We start from the raw sequence: 17,231 nt of genomic DNA on the forward strand, positions 1-17,231 counted from the left end.
TATCAGGTAGGTGATGCCCCCCATTGTCCATACACTGAATAAGTCGATTTCTGGCGTTTTTCATGAGCCTTACCAGCATAGCAGCGGGTATGTTGGCCTTCAGGTCTTGTAGGGTCCTTGGACAGTTTATATAAACGCGGGATTTCAAAAAACCCCACAAAAAAAAGTTGCAAGGGGCCAAATCGGGGGAGCGGGCTGGCCACTTCAAATCGCCTCTTATTGAGATGAGGCGCTTCGGGAAGTGTTCCCTTAAAACAGCCATTGATGCTCTTGAAGTGTGAGCCGTTGCTCCGTCCTGTTGGAAGCAAATGTCCCTTAAGTCCAATTCATCAAGTCGTGGAAAAACAAATTCCTCCAACATGTTCACATACCGGTCTGAATTCAATGTCACTGTGACCTCATTTTCTTCAAAGAACCAGGGACCAATAATCCCAGCTGAGGCAATTCCACACCACACTGTGACTTTAGATGAATGCAAAGGCCTTTGATGCAATTCTCGAGGATTGATGTCGGCCCAGTAGCGCATGTTCTGTTTGTTGACGCATCCAGTCAAGTGAAAATGGGCTTCATCACTGTAAAAAACAATTGCGTCCTCAGGGACGTTTTTGAGTACTGCCTCACGTGCGTTCCTCCGAGAATTGAAGTCGCGTTTGGAGAGTTCCTGCACAATCGCCAACTTGTACGGATGGTAATGAAGGTCATCGTGAAGAATTTGCCTCACTGAACGATCCGAAAGTCCACGGGCAGACGCATGTTTGCGCGCAGAACGCTGCGGGGATCGCAAGATTGAAGCTCTCACTGCTTCGATGTTCTCAGGTGATCTGATGGGTCGAGGGACTCCAGCTTTTCGTCTTGTCGTACTCGCGGTTTGTCTGTACGTAGTGACCCATGTAACAATTGATTTCCGGTCCGGGACACGGCCCAGCGGGGCTACATTGAAGCGATGTCGGAAGGTGCGTTGGGTTGCGATCACAGAAAATCCGTTTGAAAAGTAGGCCTCTACGGCAAACGCACGCTGCTCACTGTTCCAACACATGATGATGACTGACCTGGAAGAGAACAAAAACTTTAGAACTACGCCTGTCGCCTGAGACCACTCCCACCCTGCTATGGCCGCTACAGCCTGAATTGCACGCATTTCAAAAAAGGAAGTTATGTTGCTGCACCCTGTATATAACTGTTTATAGAGCGTTGTATCTCATGCAAAGAAGGATCAATAGGTCCACCACTGGTAGCACCTGTGAATATTTGAACACTTTCATGCTTTTTTTCAGAGTGAAGGACAGTGCGTTGTGCCATCTCTTCTACTTGCCTTTTCTTACCAAAACCATCGTGCCCACCACCAGACTTAGGTTAATTTAACATGGTTATTTTGGATTTACGTCTAATTACTAAGTAACATGACTGTTAGGAGATTGTTGTTAGAAGAACAATTTTCCATATACAGAGGGGATCGAAAGTTTGGGCACCCCAGCTAAAAATTTGTATTAATGTGCATAAAGAAGCCAAGGAAAGATGGAAAAATCTCCAAAAGGCATCAAATTACAGATTAGACATTCTTATATGTCAACAAAAGTTAGATTTTATTTCCATCATTTACACTTTCAAAATAACAGAAAACCAAAAAATGGCGTCTGCAAAAGTTTGGGCACCCTGCAGAGTTAATATCTTGTACTGCCCCCTTTGGCAAGTATCACACCTTGTAAACTCTTTTTGTAGCCAGCCAAGAGTCTTTCAATTCTTGTTTGAGGTATCTTTGCCCATTCTTCCTTACAAAAGTCTTCCAGTTCTTTGAGATTTCTGGGCTGTCTGTCACGCACTGCTCTTTTAAGGTCTATCCATAGATTTTCAATTATGTTGAGGTCAGGAGATTGTGAAGGCCATGGCAAAACCTTCAGTTTACGCCTCTTGATGTAATCCCCCGTGGATTTCGAGGTGTGTTTAGGATCATTATCCATTTGTAGAAGCCATCCTCTCTTTAACTTCAGCTTTTTCACAGATGGCATCAAGTTACCATCCAAAATTTGCTGAAATTTTATTGAATCCATTTTTCCTTCTACTCGTGAGATGTTCCCTGTGCCACTGGCTGCAACACAACCCCAAAGCATGATTAATATAACGCCATGCTTAACGGTTGGACAGAGGTTCTTTTCATTAAATTCTGTGCCCCTTCTTCTCCAAACGTACCTTTGCTCATTCCGGCCAAAAAGTTCAATTTTAACCTCATTGGTCCACAGAACTTGTTTCCAAAATGCATCAGGCTTGTCTATATGTTCATTTGCAAAGTTCAAACGATGATTTTTGTGGTGAGGACATAGAAGAAGTTTTCTTCTGATGACTCTTCCATGAAGACCATATTTGTACAAGTATCTCTTTATAGTGGAATAGTGTACCACAACTCCAGTGTCTGCCAGATCTTTCTGGAGGGATCGTGCAGTCAAACGTGGGTTTTGAATTGTTTTTCTCACAATCCTGCGAGCTGTTCTGTCTGATATTTTTCTTGGTCTTCCAGATCTTGCTTTAACTTCCACTGTTCCTGATGACTGCCATTTCTTAATTACATTCCGAACAGAGGATATTGACATCTGAAAACGCTTTGCTATCTTCTTATAGCCTTCTCCAGCTTTGTGAGCGTCAACTATTTTCAGTTTCAGTTTTCTAGACAACTGCTTAGAAGAACCCATGGTGCTGATTGTTGGGATAAGGTCAGATGAGTCTGGGCATTTGAAACCTTTGAGATTGACATCACCTGGTCTTCCCAGACAATAATTGAGAACAATCCATGACACTGGCAGGTCTCAGCTTGGCAAAGGGGGCAGTGCATGCTATAAATTCTGCAGGGTGCCCAAACTTTTGCAGACGCCATTTTTTTGTTTTCTGTTATTTTGAAAGTGTAAATGATGGAAATAAAATCTAACTTTTGTTGACATATTATAAGAATGTCTAATCTGTAATTTGATGCCTTTTGGAGATTTTTCCATCTTTCCTTGGCTTGTTTATGCACATTAATACAAATTCTTAGCTGGGGTGCCCAAACTTTCGATCCCCACTGTATAGCCATTTATTCAACAACATAATCGAAACAAACTGCATTACCATTTTTGAAAAAGGGTATATTTTAACTTTTGCAGTCAAATTTGAGAACCCCACTATCCCTTGAATTCATAAAGACTGGCACAGACAGATTTGTGTAAGTGTCTCATATGCGTTCTAAAAAGTAGTGAAGTATATGCCAAATTCATGTACCTGTCTGGAACTTGTACTTGAATTTGGTGAATACTGCCTTACTTTTAAAACTCATATGAGACCCTTTCACAGAATCTGTCTTTTTACACAAAAAGAAAGTTGATTATAATTAGCTCTGCATTCATAAGATACAAAATAGCCAGTATTTTATTTTGAATTTTGCACAGATGTTAAGCCACAATGTGGAGGTAAAGCAGATTACAACTACCTCAATTTGACACTGTCATAACTAAAACTGTTGCAGATGTTTTTTAAATTGGGCACAACACATTAACAATAGCAATTAATGTGAAAAAGTGGTGCAGCAGTTTTATCAAATGCTATCAAAATTCTTACCTAATAGCATACTTAAAACATAATTAAAAAAAGTTTCCACTTGTTTCCTTGGAGCAGAATTATACACAGGACTGCTAGCTACTGTATTCTGAAACATTGTATTGTTGCTGGTGAATAGAGAGCTTCTGCAGACTGGACTATGGAGTTTACTCTCTAATTGTTTACAAGTAAAAGACCCCCCCCTCTCTTCCCCCCAGTTGGTTGGATGGCCGCTTCCCTTCCCCCATGCTACCTGCAGCATTGAGCAGTGAGAGCAGAGTTGTGGAGGTGATGTGAAATGTGGCATTTACTCTTGATGGCCATACATGGAGATAAGGAGGAGATAAGAGATCCATCATAGAGGATTTAATCTTATGCCTTTCTGAATCCTTTTTTTTTTTTCTTTTTACTATAAGAGTCCACATGTTCCAGTAAGAGTCCCCTAATACATATGGTGGCAGTGCACTCTGATGTTGGAGACATGTGGATACACAAGGACTTCTTTATTACACTGCACAGTATCACTGGGACTTTTATATTGATTGTCCTATGTTTAGGATTTTGATATCACTTAATTTTTTTTATTTATTTTTTTATGTACTATTTTTATAGTTATATGCTTCATTGTTTCTGCAGGATTAAATTTTGAACACTTAATAAAGTAGGTGTTATTCCAATATTGCTGCTAAAGTGGAAATCCCTATTTAAGTACTTGAGTAGTTCAACCTTTCATCCAAGCATTGCTGTACTGAACCAGTCCACCCCAGCTCCTGTTGATAATGGCATGCATACCTGTTTTAAGAAGTATATAACAGTCTCCAATTAGACTCAGACCTGCCTTGGACCTTTGAATATAATTAATGATGTAGGCAGTAAATAGAGATGTTTATGCTATATGGAGCATATTAATTCTTCGTGCTATTACACAGTATTCAGAATGATGTAAATAGAGTGAACTTTCAAATTTTTGCATAGCTGCTGGGTTTACTGGACCACTTGTTGCCTGGAATCCTACTTTAAAACTGTAAGGCTAGATTTACACCCATGCATTGAATTAACATATTAGTCCTGATCATATAAAACACATAAATAAGCTCTGTACAAATCCATTGTACATTCCTTTTAAACTATAGTTATCCATGACAATGTAGTTGTGATTAGAAGGCCATTTAGAAAGTTTGGAGGGAATCTAAATGTAAGAATTATAATGTTTCCATTTTACAAGTTGAGCTATTTACTGGCAGGTTCTTTCTAGAATACTATCTTTGTTGCATGATTAATTTTAGCCACCATTATTAACAGTATGTTCCATTCGTGCTGTTTCTGTGCCTTCAGAGGGTATTTATCTGTCATCTCACTTGGGATTGAAGTAAACAATCATAAATAAGAGGCTTTATCTTATCAGAAACAAAGCAATTGGTACTGGAGACTGCTTATCTTATCTACACAAGTTAGTGTCAAAGTTTGAGGGCTCTAAGCTGCTACATTACAACAAGCAGAACTCAGCAACTGATAAACACTAATGACACTGATAGTGTCAACATTAGTGTGAACCATCTACTCTCTCTGTGGAAAATACAAGCTGGGTGACAGGCAATGAGTTTGATGGACAAAGGGACATTTGGCCTACATGTTTCAGCTATTAGACTAGTCCCATATATGTTTACACTGGATAATGTGTTCTTGGTCACTGTGCTGGAGAATACGCCTGCTGAAAGGTCCTGGTTATTGTCTGATATGTTATCGCTTCGACTGCAATATGTGACTCAGTGCCAAGTAAGCAAACTATTTTATGGCTTTCTTTTTATTATGTAAAAATCAAAATCTTATCTGTAGCCCTTTTTTTTTTTTTCTCAATCCCTTCTAACATTCTGCTTAAACTTTGTGATTTGTATAGTACTGCTTTGGACATACCCCGAAAGCTTGTCCTCAAAATTGTATGTTAGTGCAAATAAAAAAAGTATCACGGACAGTACTCAATTGTTTCTGTAAAAATCAAGAAACATTGATGCAATAAACTGTAAAGCAGTAGATAATGGTACTAATCTTACATGACATATCTAAATAGGGAAATGAGCCCGATTGCAGTTTTCTCTTTAAATTCAATAGTCAGCCATAAGGGATAACAAATGCAGATAACAGGAAAGAGATTAGAAATATTACCAACATGTTATGAAAAGGAATTAGCATTAAGTGACTAAAGAGGCAGTCTGTGCAGAGGAGCAGGGTAGGTAGGTTGCAGACACATTTGCTTTTGGCTTTTCAGTTGAAAACAAGAGTGACTGGAAATGTTTTATAACCTGCTCAATTGGATATGTCCAGTGTTGAGTCTTGCTCATGTTGTCTGGGAGCAGGGCTGTACTAAGTCACTGGGGGGCATAGGCCAAATATCCTATAAGTGAGCCCCATTAAAATTTTTTCTTTTCCTGACCTGCTGAATCTGGCATCCTCCAGCTAATATCCTGAGTAAATTCCTAATGTAGCATACAGTATTCAATTTCAGCTTGAATTAAATGAAAGACAGGTTTCAGCTCAAGTCCCTGCCCATCCGTCACATTCCTCTGACGTGTTTCACCTACATTGGGTTTAATTATAGTTTACAATCTCTTCTATTTCTGAGTAAATTCCTGTTATACATGCACAGTTGTGGTAACAAAATCAATACCAAAAGATGAGAGTCCACAAAAGCAAGGAATAGAGAATTGAACTGTGCTTATGCAGGACATCTATAGAGTATCTATTGCAGAGAAACTGGTTAACGTTTTATATATCAGGTATTTGGAAAGCAATATTACATTCAATAAAATGTCTGTCTCTCACTGGCAGTCTTAGGAGGAAGAAAAGTGTGTGTCTACCTCAATGCCTAGGTAGGTGAGATGTACCTTGGCGTCCGAGTCTTCTGGGAGGACATGCGTTCCATGTGTTGTGTGGGCAAATGCTGGCTTTAGTGGGCTTGGTAAGCCAATCCAGTAGTGGCAATCTGGAATGGTGACTTGAGATTAGTCGCCCAAAATTTGTACATCCTCCATATTTTTAAAATTTGTTTCTACAGTGAACTATTAGCTGGAATGTATTCTGTTACCCATAACTGAAGTTATTGCTACATGGGGCTTTCATGAAGGTTTGTGAGGAAACAAGAGAATTTCATGGCCAATTGATGTAGTCTAATGTTGTTGCATTTATACTTTAGAAGATATTTTTGATCTGTAGTTTATGCTAATTTTTAGCCATCTGATTGTCATCCTGGAAAAATTATGTGACCTTTTCAGTGCCTTGGAATCTTTGTGGTGACTCTTTTTAAACCAGTTTGTGCCTTTTTTGGTATAGTTAAATAAGAGACAATAGCTGCCTATGTGAGGAGGGACCTAATGTACTGCTTCAAGTCCCAATTGTTCCCCATACTCCGAGAGTTGTGGATCATTCACATGAAGAGATAGAGAAACAGACCTCATGAGGATAGAAGTTCCAGAGGATAGCATGGCTTCTGAGGTTGCAATGAGAGAACTTGTGAATTCTGATCTAGACACCTTTAATTCAGGAGCTGCCAATTATATTCATGCAGCCATTCAAGACCTCCTTCAGTAGATAAGATCTCTGTGGATGCTGGGTTTGCAGAGAAAGTAAAGCACTCAGAGGAGCAGTGGTAGAGTTATGTGCAGTGGCCATCATGAAGAGCAGCTTGAAGCCATGGTGTGTGGTGTATCCTAGTATTGATTGGCTCCCCCATACCTTGGAGGAGGGTGAAGGTTGTGATGGCTATTTTGGGCCTATAATAATTTTCACCTTCATGAAGGTTATTGTGAACTTTTGAACTGTGGGGGATGACACTTCAAAAGACTCAATTGAGGTGAGGTGGGAGGAAGGCAACTGGGAATTCCTGTTTTTCTTTAACTAAACTGACCAGTGTTCTGAGCCCACCCATTGGAGGTTAAGATATGTGTGAATTTACATGGGTGGGTGAGTCTAGGGGTGGTCTTTTGGAAAGGGTATATAACACCAAAACGAGAGGCACACTGCCTCTTTGTCCCTTGCCTCTTTGGAAGAGCAGTCATCAGGATGTCTGTGTAATGTATTATTCTGTTTCTTTTCTCTATTTCTTTCCTGTAGTCTTTCTTTGTATTGGTAAAATTCTGTATTTGCATTGTAATATTACTGCTTTTAAAGTTATACTGGCTACTATTTATTTTGTCATAATTGATTAGTAGTCAGCTTCTTTTTCTGTGTAAATAAATTAGATCTTTATTTTATGCACAGTTGTTTTCCTTTGCTATTAACATTATTGGTAATAGCCATATCAGGATTGGCTAAATTCATGTATAGACAAAAGATTGTAATCACTTATTACATTTATAATCTTAGATAGAACCAAGTGAATAAGTGCAGTAGCAAGACCACCAAAACAGGGTTGAGGAGTCCCTAGTTCCCCCTTGCTATTTTCAGTAACCTCTGCATGTTTTCAGTAACACAGCCATGAAGATATGGCTCATACATGGCTGGTGATTGTAGTAATTTAATATGGGTTAACTTTTCCTATTTAAAGGAAAAGTTTACCACTGGGAACCTCTAACCCCGTTTTTAGGGTAGCACATGTAACATGTTCCCAATGCTGCAACCGAACCCCCCCCCCCCCAATACAAAGGTATGGTGAGAAGTTCCCCGTACTAGCTGACACTTTATAAAAACAGCACGGCTGTGTGGGGCTCTGCCCATACGGCTGCTTCATTCATTGACAGTGTTCTGTGAATGAATGAGCTACAAGTCCCAACAGCCTTAACGGCTGTCGGCTTGTAGTTCTCAATGAACTATCAAGGTGCTGTGGAGTGCCATGGTAGTTCATTAAATCTTCCTGTCGGTATATCTGTTTGCCCATACATCCCGTACCGGCAAGCAGATATACTGACAGGTCTGCAAGAGACCTGCATGGCACCAGTGATCTGCTGATCGCTGGTGCAATGGTTTGCAGGCTCCTGCAACCAAAAATAATAAATGCACTTCCATTTTTTTTTACCTGCAGAAAAATGTGCATTCATTATTTTTGGTCAAAAGATTAACTTTTCCTTTAAAATATGTTTATCTGTCTGATTGAAATGGAGAGATGCTTTAAACTGGCATGTGGGCTGTCAAAATAAATAGAAATAAAAACAAAAATATACAAGTGTTGTTAGTTTACTGTTGTCATACAGCAAAAACAACCCAAATGTATTTTTACAAACATCTAAAGCAAACGTAACAAGTTGTCATCCATACATATATCTTTCACTACAAGTATAGGGCTCACCAGCCAGGGGAAAGTCCAAGACAAATGCCTTTTGGGCAGCATGGTTCAACAGGTTTTCATGGGGGCCATAGCCTGTAAAATGAAAAGATATACCATATATACAGTCATATGAAAGATGTACTACACATCCACAGTGTAGCACTCACCCCCAAAGGGGGGCTCTGAGAATGTACCCAGGTCTTCCACAATACAGTAGTACAGAGGCTGCCATACACACAAGCTCAGTCCCACGCACACAGAGAATTCAGGCTCAGTCTAGAGGATTTGTTTTGGACTACACAGGGGGAATTGGGGTGAGAAACATCTCTCCCTATTGATGGTAAACTATTTTAGCTTCTCTTGGTACCCTTATTATGGAGCACCTATTGGTCAGCCACTAACATTGATTGTGAATTACATTTCTGCTGTTTACAAGTGGATTTACATCTCCTCTTAACTGAGGAGGAGGGGGTACAACAGTCTCTGATATCAACTTTTTTTGCTCTCTTCTTCGTGTAAAATTCTTTTTGTCTCAAGATGTTTGTGGGTTTCTTTGCATGAACTGCCATTTCAAATCTTCCCTACAAAATTTCAATGGGAATCAAATCATGGTTTTGGCTAGGGCAATCATTAACACTCTGTCTTCTTTTGGAGCCATTTCTTGGTAGATTTGTCAGCATGCTTCAAATCACTATCATGTTGAAAGATTAGTTTCTCATACTTGCCTGCAACAGTTTTGCACATAACAGCCTCAATCCTAGATTGTAAGCTCCAAGGAGCAGGGCCCTCCTATCCCTCTTGTATTGAACTGTATTGTTGCTGTATTGTCTTCCATTATATTGTAAAGCACTGAGCAAACTGTTGGCGCTATATAAATTCTTTATAATAATAATATAATAATCCTCCTCTTCTGGGGTTCCCCACCAGTGCTTCTGCCTCCTACTTCCTTAAGCTGCTTGCTAAGGGGGCAATTGTGCAGGCTTCACCCTGAGCCAAGCTCTGTGTATCCATAGACACATAGAGCCTGGCTCAGCCCCATCCTCTACTCTCTGCTCACTGGCTGTGATTGACAGCAGCAGGGGCAAATGGCTTCCACTGCTGCTGTCATGGCCAGTGAGGAGAAAGCAGAAAGAGCTGTTCCAGGCACAGCGCTGGAAAGAGATCGGGTTCATTTATATATATATATGGTGTGGCTAAGGAGGGAAGCTGCACACAGAAGGTTTTTTTTACTTTAATGCATAGAATGCAATAAGGTAAAAAACCTTCTACCTTTACAACCACTTTAGGTGTTTGGACAAATGGCACACTTTGATATGATACAGATTGTATAGTTGACGCAATGGAGTTGATTTACTAAAGGCCAATAGACTTTGCAAAGTGCAGTTGCTCCAGAGCTTAGTAAATGAGGTATCACTTTGAAAATAATACCCAATCACGTGCCAGCAAAATAAAAAAAAATATAATTTTTGCTTGCTTGTGATTGGATAATCAAAGTCAGCAGAGCTTCTGCTCATTTACTAAGCTCTGGAGCAAGTGCTCTTGCAAAGTGCACAGTCTATTTGCCTTTAGTAAATCAACCCCAATGTCTGCAAGCTGCCCAAGCCCTGAAGCAGTAAAACAACAAAACATACATTTTCACAAACATTATTCACTGTTATGAGGTTCTCCTCTCAAACTACTGTCTTTGGTATAATGTGGAAGCACAAATGATGCAAGAGGAATTACTTAAGTGAGGATTTGAGAAAAATAGCATCAAACAAGCTTGCTTGAAAGCTAGGAACATATCTAGAAAGGATTTGCTTAAAGAACATTTAGTTTGTAGATCAAATAATATCCATGAAGGATTACACCAACCATTTTTTTGACAAATTATTGTTTGGAATGAGACCAGATTAAGAGAATCATAAGCAGAGATCAACTCATACTAGAAGGCGATGTAGGTTTAAGAGATACTTTATCACAATGAGTACCCTTTGTAGCTATAAAGGCACTCTCATTAGGTAACATCCTTTTCCTGAGTCTATTTTAGTTCAATAAACTACAAAGAAGCAGTACCTGGTGAAATACCATAGCTACAGGGGTTTATAAAAAAAATGGAAACACTACATGATTTGCAGGTGTGAAAGTGACATATTTCATGTTGAAAGTGGAAGTGATGTAACATTCTTTTGCTTCCACTGTGTGATGAGACACCTAGCTAACAGGTGGGAAGCCTCACTTTTGTCATACACTATGTGCGCTGCTAGTAATATGTAGTCATGCCAGAGCTTACTGAGCTTCAAAGAGGGCAAATTGTTGGTGCCCGTTTAGCTGGTGCCTCTGTGACTGAAGTTGCCAATTTATTTGCCGAGTCACGAGGTACAGTAACAAAGGTTATGACGGCATATACAGTTTTCAGGAAAATGTCTGATCAGCATAAGCGTGGTCGACATGGTCAACTGACCAAAAGAGACAAAAGGACATTTCACAGGATTGTGACTCAGAATAAGAAAACAACTGCTGCAAAAGTGACTGCAGAACTCAAGTCCCATGAACACTGTGTGTACCTAGCTTTAACTGCAAAAAAAAAAAACTGTGTGCAAGTGTACCTAGCAGAATTGATGCTGTTTTGATGGTGAAGGGTGGCCACACCAACTATTGATTTAATCTGGATTTCTCTTCTGTTTGTTTACTTTCCATTTTGTTAATTGATTGAAAAATTAATCAATTGATTGAAAAATATACTATTAACACTTCTATTTCTGAAAGCATTCTTGTATACATTTATATATTCTCTTTCACGCCTGCCCAAAACTTTTATTTTTGTGAGGGAATAGCTCAGCAGTGGGTTGTGCATGACTCTCTGGATGAGGCTACAGCACAGTTAATAGGCAAAGTGGAATCAGGTCTTGGTGAAAAAAGACCCAGAGTTTATTTAGAGTCTATTTCCAAGATACTAGTGGGCACAATTCACTAAAGCTTATCGCATGAGTTAATTCAGTCACATAACCACATATCACATGTGATACTGAAAATGAAATGCATGCGGACGTTAAGTAGTGGTCCAGGATTGCGGTATGTACTGGTATCTGTCAGTACTGTCATGGGTTGTTAAGAAATGGGTGGCCGCTGAGTCCCTAACAACCTCTGCTGTCAGCGGGGTTGCTGGCAATTAAAAATTTTTTTTAAAAACAACATGGGGTCCCCCCCTCCATCTGTACCAAACCCTTCGGGTCTGGTTTGGATTTTGAGTGGAACCCCCACACCAAATTTTAAAAAAGAATTAAGTGGGCTTCCCCCCCAAAATCCATACCAGACCCTTATCTGAGCATGCAGCCTGGCAGGTCAGGAAAGGGGGGAGACGAGTGAGCCCTGCACCATACCAGGCCACATGCCCTCAACATGGGGGGGTGCTTTGGGGTGTTGGGGCTCCCCTCCCAAAGCACCTTGTTTCCATGTTGATGGAGACAAGGGCCTCCTCCCTAAAACCCTGGGCTGTGGTTGTGGGGGTCTGCGGGCGGGGAGCTTATCGGAATCTTGAAGCCCCTTTAGCAAGGGGCCCCCAGATCCCACCGCCCCATGTCAATGAGTATGGGGTACCGCTACCCATTCATAAAAAAAAAGCTGTAGTGTAAAAAAAAGACAGGAGACAGGCTTTGATAAGTCCTTTATAAAAAGAAAAAAAAAAAAAGAATGTCCCCTGAAGTAGATCTAGCGTCAATCACGATGCCCACTGCCGCCACAACCCGAGCAAAAAAAAAAAAAAAAAAAGGCTTTGCTCCTGAGGCTCTGCTGGCCTGAAGAGGCCCTTGTCCCAATCAGCATACGGGCAAGCTGCCCCAGAACCCCTCCCCCATGTTGAGGGCATGTTGTCTGGTATGGTTCGGGGGGGGCGGCACTCACTTGCCCCCCCTTTCCTGACCTGCTTGGCTGCATGCCCGAGTAAGGGTCTGGTATGGATTTTAAGGGGGGATCCCCAAGCCATTTTTTTAACATTTTGGCATGGGGGTTCCCCTCCATACCAGACCCTTGGGGCTTGGTATGGATGGAAGAGGGGACCTCATGCCGTTTTTAAAATAATTTTTTAATTGCCTGCAATTCTTTCTTTTACATTCAGCTGTCAGTGTGGAACCCACTAACAGCTGGAACATTAACACATGGTTTTCACTACTAAAATACCACATGGCTTGATAAAATAACTCATGCAGTATTTTAGTAGTGTTTTTAGTGAATTTTAATGTACTATATTGCCAAAAGTATTGGGATGCCTGCTTTTACATGCTTATGAACTTTAATGGCATCCCAGTCTTAGTCCGTAGGGTTCAACATTGAGTTGGCCCACCCTTTGCAGCTATAACAGTTTCAACTCTTCTGGGAAGGCTGTCCACAAGGTTTAGGAGTGTGTCTATGAGAATGTTTGACCATTTTTCCAGAAGTGCATTTGTGAGGTCAGGCATTGATGTAGGACGAGAAGGCCTGGCTCACAATATCGGCTCTAATTCATCCCAAAGGTGTTCTGTCTGGTTGAGGTCATGACTCTCTGCAGGCCAGTCAAGTTCTTCCACCCCAAACACGCTCATCCATGTCTTTATGGACCTTGCTTTGTGCACTGGTGTGCAGTTATGTTGGAACAGGAAGGGGCCATCCCCAAACTGTTCCCACAAAGTTGGGAGCATGAAATTGCAGTCAGGAAAGTACCATTCTCCTGGCAACTGCCAAACCAAGACATGTCCATCGGATTGCCAGAGAAGCGATTCATCACTCCAGAGAACACGCCTCCACTGCTCTAGAGTCCAGTGGTGGCGTGCTTTACACCACTGCATCTGACGCTTTGCATTGCACTTGGCGAAGTAAGGCTTGGATGCAGCTGCTCGGCCATGGAAACCCATTCCATGAAGCTCTCTATGTACTGTTGTGTTAATCTGAAGGCCACATGCAGTTTGGAGGTCTTTAGCTATTGACTCTGCAGAGTTGGCAACTTTTACACACTTTGTGTTTCAGCATGCTGTCATTTTTACGTGGCCTACCACTTTGTGGCTGAGTTGCTGTTGTTCCCAGTTACTTCCACTTTGTTATAATACCACTAACAGTTGACTGAGAAATATTTAGTAGCAAGGAAATTTCACAGATGGACTTATTGCACAGGTGGCAACCTATCACGGTACCATGTTTGAATTCACTGAGCTCCTGAGAGTGACCCATTCTTTCAAAAGTGTTTGAAGAAGCAGTCTGCATGCCTAGGTGCTTGATTTTATATACCTGTGGCCATGGAGGAGATTGGAACACATGAATCCAATTATTTGGAGGGGTGTCCCAATACGTTTGACAATATAGTATATGTCAAGACAGGAAAACAAATAGGAAAATAAATCCTTGCCACTTTGGTCAACTTACTAACACAGTGGTCCCTGGATTACTGTCCTGGAGCAACCTTTTTATGCAGTTACAGTTTTGTTTCTTTTGGAATGAAGGTTTTACATATATATAACCTGGCTATTGCAAGCACCCCTGTCAAATGGTAACAATTTTTGGAGAAAGTAAATCAATTTTTTTGTTCTCAGTTTTTTTACATACTGTCATCAGTGTAGTACAGCATTGTCATATGATTGGTGTGGCGGTGATCAGGGGGATACTGACTGGTGACAGAATGTTAAAATATATATGTTTAAATTCCCTTTTTTAACTTTTTTTTTATATTATTTTACATACTTTCATCAGAATAGTTCAGTGTTACCACAGTGACACTGTACTACTCTTGGGGGGGTTTACACTGTTATTGCTTGTTACAGTGATGATCACTGTAACAACAATCGTTTGAACTGTCATGAATGGCTTTCATTCATGACTCATTGTTTCCTATTGTGATGCTGTGATTGGCCCACAACTATCACATGGTACAGGGTTGTTATGTTCTGCCTGGCAGTGTCTCTAGCAGCCCATAGCACGGTTTTCCTCAGGGCTCGGGGTCTAAGTTCCAGTCTGCTATTCATCAGGGCCCCTGATGGTGGGGATGGACTTGGTGCAGACTGGAACCAGGTCGCGACCCGTGAGTGCGTCCGGCAGTGGTAGAGGGCACTGTCAGGGGTGTGCGGGAACGGAGTCTGATGTGAAGAGGCTGGCAGACTTACTAGTAGTGAGTGATCCATGCGGGATGGATGGATGGATCGTTGGGTGAAGTAAGCGTAGTCAGGCAGGCCGGGTCGGTATTGGGCGGGCAGCAAGGTACAAGAGGAGTGAGCAGAGAATGGTCGGGCTCACAAGCCAGGTTCAGCAGTGTGCGGGCAGCGTGGTACCAAGGATCAGGCAGAAGGATGGTCAGGCAAGCCAGGGGTCAATCAGGAGAAATCAGCAGGGTCAGGTACAAACAGAGGTCGGCAACGGAATAAACACAGAAACAAAGAATCAGGAACAGAGCAGGTAAGACCAAATGGCAATTTGACATACCTCAGTTCCTGTTTAAATAGCCCGCCCTGCGCTGTCATTGGTGCCAGGCGTGTGTACGCGATCGCGAGCGAGTGCGCATGTGCGACCACCGCCGCCGCTGTGCTCGTCCAAGTCCCGTCGCTTGTCGGCTAGAGAGTACTGGTGTTCTGCGCATGCACCGCCCGACGCGATGCTGCAGAACACCCGCGTCCTGACAAGGGTGCTGTGATTGACCATGGTATCATATGATAGCTGTGGACCAATCACAGGGTCACAATTGTAAGCAAGCTGTCATGAGCAAAAGCTATTCAGGACAGTTTTGCTTACATGTTATCATGTGATTACATGATACCCTGTCTGGGTACTGAGCACTGTTATCCACTGTGTCCACAAGACACAGTGATCACAGGACAACACCGCTGCATGGCTCAGGGGGAGTGCTAGTTCTCATGAGCACCACAATGTATGGGTATGTTGAGGTGTCTGGGGAAGCCACCCGCCATCAGTAAATGGTTAATACACAGGTAGTTTTCTGCTCACCCATCTGACATGTACAGAGAACTGCTTCCAGGGTGGAGCATCCTCTTCAAGCAGACTGGGAGTTAAATAGAGCCCAAAGTCCTCAGACCTGCTTCAGCTGGGCTCGATGACCTCTAGGTCAGTCCAGCAAGCTCACTACAGTATATAGCCGAAAAAGAAAAATTGTGTGCATACTGTCTGATCCTGGGACAAATTTATCTCCCATCCTAGACACACACAAATGAAAAGCTGCAGTACTCTGTTTGCTTCTTTTATCGTATCAGTGTATCATAACATACGGCAAATGACTTACACTACATTAATTTTAAAACATCATCTCCTCTATACATATGCAATCTAACTATTTCAAAAATATTCATCAATAGGCTGATCATAACCACTTCACAAAAACACATGCAAATAAAAATCCTTATTTAGACTATTTTGACTCCTAACTTTTAAATAGTAACTCTGATCTCCTCCTTCTCTAGGATCTGATATGAAATCAATTGCCATACATTTCAATTGTCATATACTACAGTGAGGAACAGAAGTATTTGAACACTCTGCGATTTTGCAAGTTCTCCCACTTAGAAATCATGGAGGAATCTGAAATTCACATTGTAGGTGCGTTCCCACTCTGAGAGACAGAATTTAAAAAAAATTCAGGAAATCACATTGTATGATTTTTAAAGAATTTATTTGTCTTGCACTGCTGAACATAAGTATTTGACTACCTAAGAAACAGCAAGAATTCTGGCTCTCAAAGACCTGTTACTGTGCCTTTAAAAAGTCCACCTCTACTCCACTCCTTAATCTAACTTAGTAGCACCTGTCTGAGCTCTTTAAAGACACCTGTCCACCCCACAGTCAGTCAGACGCCAACTACTACCATGGGCAAGACCAAAGAGCTGTCAAAAGACACCAGAGACAAAATTGTGCACCTCCACAAGGCTGGAAAGGGCTACGGGCAATTGCCAAGCAGCTTGGTGAAAATAGATCAACTGTTGGCGCAATTGTTAGAAAATGGAAGAGGCTAAAGACGACTGTCAGTCTCCCTCGGAATGGGGCTCCATGCAAGATCTCACCTCGTGGGGTATCACTGATGATAAGAAAGGTGAGAAATCAGCCCAGAACTACAAGGTAGGAGCTGGTCAATGACATGAAGAGAGCTGGGACCACAGTTTCAAAGGTCACTGTCGGTAGAACACTACGCCGTCATGGTTTCAAATCATGCATTGCACGGAAGGTTCCCCTGCTCAAGTCATCACATGTCCAGGCCCGTCTGAAGTTTGCCAATGACCATCTGGATGATCCAGAGGAGGCATGGGAGAAAGTCATGTGGTCAGATGAGACCAAAGTAGAACATTTTGGTCTAAACTTCACTTGTCGTTTTTGGAGGAAAAAGAAGGATGAGTTGCATCCCAAGAAAACCATCCCTACTGTGAAGCATGGGGGTGGTAACATCACGCTTTGGGGGTGCTTTTCTGCA

The sequence above is a fragment of the Staurois parvus genome, unplaced genomic scaffold (assembly GCF_062004578.1).
Source record: "Staurois parvus isolate SC_StPar_1 unplaced genomic scaffold, SC_StPar_1.0 ptg000719l, whole genome shotgun sequence".
Lineage (NCBI taxonomy): Eukaryota > Metazoa > Chordata > Amphibia > Anura > Ranidae > Staurois > Staurois parvus.